The following is a 6,000-nucleotide window of genomic DNA, read 5'->3' as shown; positions in this document are numbered from 1 at the left end:
CCCAAAATAAATATGATGCTATGTATGTGCATAACATATGAAAATTTGAATTATGTTCAGAAAAGAAATCTGCAATAATGAGGGCTAATATGCTTTTTAAAAGTAACAAATGTTTTCTATATGTCAAAAATATTTTCTAGATATTTAATAGTTCCTATATATCAAATAAAATATAAACACTGATTACTAATAATAACACACACACACACACACACACACACACACACACACACACACACACAGTGAGAGACAGACATAGATGCAGGTGCAGTTCAGTTCTTTTACTGAGATAGGTCAAACAAATCCAAATTGGTGATCAAAGTTTAAGGTCAGGGACTGGTCTTGGTTGGGTGAGCTGCAAGCAAGAATCAGAAGTGTGATCAGAATTCCAGGTCAGAGACAGGCACCGGTTGTGCGAGCTGCAAAAAACAATCAGAAACATGAATCAAACTCAAGACCAGGAAACTAAGCACAGCTTGTGAACCAAGATAACAATATAGAAAAAGCAAACTTAGTACGGTTAGTCTGTCGTTGCCAAGTGATTGCTTTGCAACGTGTGTGTATGTGGAGATTCCTTTTAAAGTCTCTGAAATAGTGTGGTATGAGGGGCGGGTGTGTCCAATTAATATGTGGGTGAGCTTGAGAGTGTGAGAGTTCATGATGAATGCTGGGAACTGGAGTTTTTGTTGGCCGTGTTTGTACATTGTGCTCATGGTAATTGGAGTCTGCCACCAACTCTGGTGTGGATGAAGCACATACAATTTTCAATATGAATTCATCATCTCGTCATCTATTTTTTTTTTAAAGAAAATTGGTTGATAAGTTATTATAAGCATCTTGAACAATATGCCATAGTTCTTTTCTCTCACATGTTTTTGTAAGTCCCACACAGCACCAACAATGCTTTTATCCAGAAAGAAGTATTATCACTACTTAATAAAGTAGTAATAATAACAATCAGAATCAGAAATACTTTAATAATCCAGAGTAAACATTGAGTACAGTAAAAAGCATCATTATTGCATAATATCCTTCTTTTATTAATGGTAACATTTTCCTTTTTTGGAGAATGCATATTGGACAACAAAAATTTGATATTTTCTCTGACTTGAAGGAAATTAATGATATATGTTGTCAGTAAACCCGCTGGAGACAAGCAGACTACAAACATGGACATACCAAGCCTTGTTATTCTCTGACTGCCTTTCTGCCTGTTTGACCTTTGCTAGTGTTTTCTCATTTCCTCGATTTCTGTTTTGCCCACATTACTCTGCCGATTGCCAGATCCTAGCTTGTTCTTTGACTATGATTCCTGTCTCTCGTTTTGGCTTGGTTTGCTATTCTAAAGCTGTCTTCTGCCACACATACATTCATAAGTGCCTGCGTACTCACAGGATACTTCACTAGCATGGATGTAGCGGAGGATCACCAACAGACGGCTCTCAACCCACAGTGGCAACTGCTAGGAGAACATCAACAGATGCTCACCGATCTGAACACCAGGATGACGCAGCTAACAACTGTTATGTTGCAGGCCCTCCTAGCATGCATTGAATCTCCTCCTCACTCAGCGTTGCAACTCCCCGCACCAGAAAAGTTCAATGGCGACCCTGCCACATGTAAGGGTTTCTTGTTACAATGCTCATTGTATTTCGCCACCATGCCGGATATTCTGGAAGAACACAAAATTGCTAAATTTCTGTCTCTCCTCACTGACAAAGCACTCTGCTAGGCTACAGCTGGCTGGGATAAAGGTGGAAAGTCAACAGGGTCATATGAACAGTTCCTCTCCCTATTCAAGAAAGTATTCGATCATGAGCCTGAGGGAATTGAAGTTGGGGAAAGCCTTCTCACCAGCTCACAGGGCACCAGAAGCATCGCCAAGTTTGCCCTGGATTTCAGGACTCTTGCAGCCTCCAGTGGATGGAATGACCCAGCACTCAAAGCGGTCTTTTGCCAGGGACTGCGCCCTGAAATACTCACCAAGCTGGCATGTAGGGATAAGAACCTCTCATTGGATGCCCTGATTGAACTGGCCATATGTCTAGACCAGCTGTTGAAGCACCGGCCCTCGCTCCTCATGGAGAAGAAGCCAATGTCACCTCCCGAGGACCACGCACCCATGGAGCTGTCACACACATGGTTGTCCCGCGCTGAGCTTGCCAGAAGGCGCAAGGAGGGTTTGTGCTTCTACTGTGGGAGCGCCGGTCATGACATCCAACACTGCCCAGTTTGACTTGCCTGGGGAACCTCAATCGAGAGACCTGTTCCAGCCTAAAGTCCAGTGAGAAAACTTAACTCTAAATCCTTCAAAATCCCAGTGTTACTGAAGATGGCGGCTTCCACTCATGTCCTACCCGCCTTCATAGATTCAGGAGCAGAGGGGAACTTCATCAGCAAAGCCCTCGTGCAAAAGCTCAACTTGCCAGTCACCTCTCTGCAAAGTACACTTAGCATCTGGACTATCTATGGCGGACCCATAGGTGACGGCCTAGTCACATCACGGACACAGCCATTGTAGATACAAGTGGGGACCCTACATCACGAACTAATCTCTTTGTACATCACGACCACTGACCATCATGATATCATCCTTGGCTACCCCTGGTTACAACTGCATGACCCCTCATCTCATGGCAGAAAAAGGAGATACTCCAGTGGTCACCTACATGCTTTCAGAGCTGCCTCTCTTGTCCCCAACTCATCGTTTCCTCCATCTCAGTTGAGAGCCCACTCCCCGATGCCATGGACAGCGTTCCAGAATGCTACCAAGATCTTTCTGAGATCTTCAGCAAGGAGAAGGCCTGCGGACTACCACCGCATAGGCCCTGCGACTGCGCCATTGAGCTGTTGCCAGGCATGGCACCACCACGAGGTCACATCTACCCCCTTTCCCAGAAAAAACATGCTGCCATGGAAGAGTACATCCAGGAGGCTCTCAAACAAGGTTACAGCCAGCTGTCGAAATCTCCTGCCTTGGCTAGCTTCTTCTTTGTGGAGAAATAAGGAGGTGGACTTCAGCCCTGCATAGACTATAGAGAGCGTAATGAAGTCACTGTTAAATATCCGTATCCTCTCCCTCTGGTTCCAGCAGCTCTGGAGCAACTCAGATCGGCCAAGGTGTTTTCCAAGCTGGATCTTCGAAGTGCCTACAACCTGATCTGGATTAAACAAAGTGACAAGTGGAAGACCACCTTCAGCACAACCACTGGTCACTTCAAATACTGGGTCATGCCATATGACCTATCTTCAGCTCCCAGTGTGTTCCAAAGTTTCATCAATGACGTGCTGTGGGACATGCTGGGAAAATACATCATTGCCTACATAGATGACATCTTGATCTATTCCTCAGATTTCCCCAGTCATCAGGGCAATGTCAGAACTGTCATCAAACGGTTGCTGGAGAACCACATCTACGTCAAAGCCGAAAAAAGCGAATTCCACCAAGACAAGATCTCCTTCCTGGGCTACATCATTAGCTTGGAAGGGGTCAGCATGGACTCAACCAAAGTCTCGGCCGTTACCTTGTGGCTCCAACCTAAGTCAGTCAAGGACCTCCAGAGATTTCTATGTTTTGCCAACTTCTACTGCCATTTCATCAGGAACTTCAGCACCTTGGCCGCTCCATTGACCACTCTCCTGAAAAAGGGTCCCAAGTGCTTCTGATGGAATCCTCAGGCAGAAGAAGCCTTCAACAAGCTGAAAATTGCCTTCACATCGGCTCCAATTCTCCAGCATCCAGACCCCACGAAACCATTCGTTGTGGAGGTAGACGCCTCCGACACAGGAGTAGGAGCCATCTTTGGGGAAAAGCCGAAACTACACCCAGTGGCTTTTTCTCCAAGAAGCTAACCCCTGCTGAGAGGAATTATGATGTGGGCAATCGCCAGCTGCTAGAAATCAAACTAGCCTTGGAGAAATGGCGACACTAATTGGAGGGAGCAACTCATCTTTTCTTCATCCTAATTGACCATAAGAACCTAGAGTATTTCAAGAAGGCCAAGAGGTTGAATCCACGTCAGACCAGGTGGGCGCTGTTCTTCATCTGTTTTAATTTCTCTATCTCCTTCCGACCAGGGTTCAAGAACACCAAGGTGGATGCTCTGTCCCAGGCTGTAGAACCATCTCTCAAAGACACAGAACCTCAACCCATCATCCCAACACAGCACTTCTTACAATCCATCATGTGGGATCTGGACAGTGAAATCCATAAGTCTCAACCACAATCTGTACCTAATCATATCCCATCTGGTCTTCTCTTTGTGCCAGCACATCTATGCAGCAAACTCATCAGCTGGGCACGCTCCTCTCCTGCTGCTGGTCATCCCAACAGTCAACGTACCTACCAGATGCTGAAGAACAGGTACTGGTGAGACAACATGCGGACCGAAATCAACCAGTTCGACTCTTCCTGTTCCTCAAGCTCCTCCAGCTGGCAAACTCATGCCTCTACCTGTCCTGCAGTGACCCTGGTCACACTTGGTGATCAACTTCATCACAGACCTTCCTTCATCACAAAACAATACCACAATCATGGTCACCATTGACAGGTTCTTGAAAGCTTTGAGGCTCATCCCTCTTCCGGGTATCCCTACGGCCACCCAAATGGCTGAACTTCTTTTCCAACAAGTATTCAGATACTACGGCATCCCTGAAGACATCATCAGCAACCGAGGCCCACAATTCATCTCCAAGTTCTGGTTCTGCTTCATGGAGAGGTTGGGGGTGTCCGTTAGCCTCACATCTGGCTACCACCCCCAGTCCAATGGGCAGGGTGAACTCAGGAAATCGCCTGCTTCCTGCAAATCTACTGCATGCACAACCAGGGGGACTGGACACATTTCCTGCCATGGGCTGAGTATGAGTAGAACTCCCTAAAGCATTCTGCGACTCAGCTAACACCTTTCCAGTGCATACTCGGCTACCAACCACCCTTGTTCCCCTGGGACGACACACCCAATTAGGTAAATGCAGTAGATGAGTGGTTCCAGCGCAGCCAAACCATTTGGGAAGAGGTCCATCAGCGGCTAGAGGTTGTTTGTGCCAAGTACAAGGCATATGCCAATTGACACAAAGGAAAGACTCCCACCTATCTTCCCGGTGATCGAGTATGGGTGGTGACTAAGAACCTATGAGAGACACATGCCTGTAAGAAACTACAACCATGCTACATCGGACCCTTCAAGTTGTTACGGCACATCAACAATGTCTCATATCGTCTAGAACTTTCACCGCACAGCAGAGTCTCTCCTACTTTCCATATCTCTAATCTCAAACCCGTCATCCCAGGTCCGCTCTCCAACAATACACCCACTCAAGATCACCCTTCTCTGAATCTCGACAGGGAACCCATCTACTAGGTCAACAAAATCCTCGACTCCAGGCGAAGAGGTGGCCAGATCGAGTACCTGGTAGACTGGGAAGGGTATGGGTGCGAAGAACAAAGTTGGGTCAAGTTCAAGGACATCCTTGACCCTCTGCTCAAGCAAGACTTCCACACCCAACACCCCAGCAAGCCAGCACCCAGAGGTCAAGGATGCCCCCGAAAGAGTATAGCTCCCGGAGGTAGCTCCTCAGGGGGGGCTCTGTCAGTAAACCTGTTGGAGACGAGCAGAATACAAACATGGACAGCTCAGACTACAACTCCCAGCACACACAGCGCCCTCTATCTCCCGCCTTCTGACTCTCAGCTGACATTCATTTCCTCATCACCTGTCTCAGCATTTAAACCCCAGTCACAGAAGCACACATTGTGAAGTATCGTTCTGTTTTTTTTCCATACATACCAAGCCTTGTTATTCTCTGACTGCCTTTCTGTCTGTTTGACCTTTGCTAGTGTTTTCTCGGTTCCTTGATTTCTGTTTTGCCCACGTTACTCTGTTTGCCGATTGTCCAACCCTAGCTTGTTCTTTGACTATGATTCCTGTCTCTCGTTTTGGCTTGGTTTGCTATTCTAAAGCTGTCTTCCACCACACATATGTCCATAAGTGCCTATGTACT

General features: G+C 46.5%; 1 long non-coding RNA gene across 1 annotated transcript in view; it reads right to left on the bottom strand.

Annotated features, from left to right (window-relative positions):
• Positions 1-266: 266 nt before the first annotated feature.
• Positions 267-6,000, bottom strand: part of LOC132888595 (uncharacterized) — a 30,555-nt gene continuing 24,821 nt past the window's right edge. The window contains exon 2 of the long non-coding RNA XR_009654955.1: positions 267-419. This is a non-coding gene — a long non-coding RNA (uncharacterized LOC132888595). The remainder of the gene's footprint in view (positions 420-6,000) is intronic.

This window comes from Neoarius graeffei, chromosome 7 (genome assembly GCF_027579695.1).
Source record: "Neoarius graeffei isolate fNeoGra1 chromosome 7, fNeoGra1.pri, whole genome shotgun sequence".
In the NCBI taxonomy this organism is placed as follows: Eukaryota; Metazoa; Chordata; class Actinopteri; order Siluriformes; family Ariidae; genus Neoarius; species Neoarius graeffei.
This window is presented reverse-complemented; position numbering and strand designations above follow the sequence as displayed.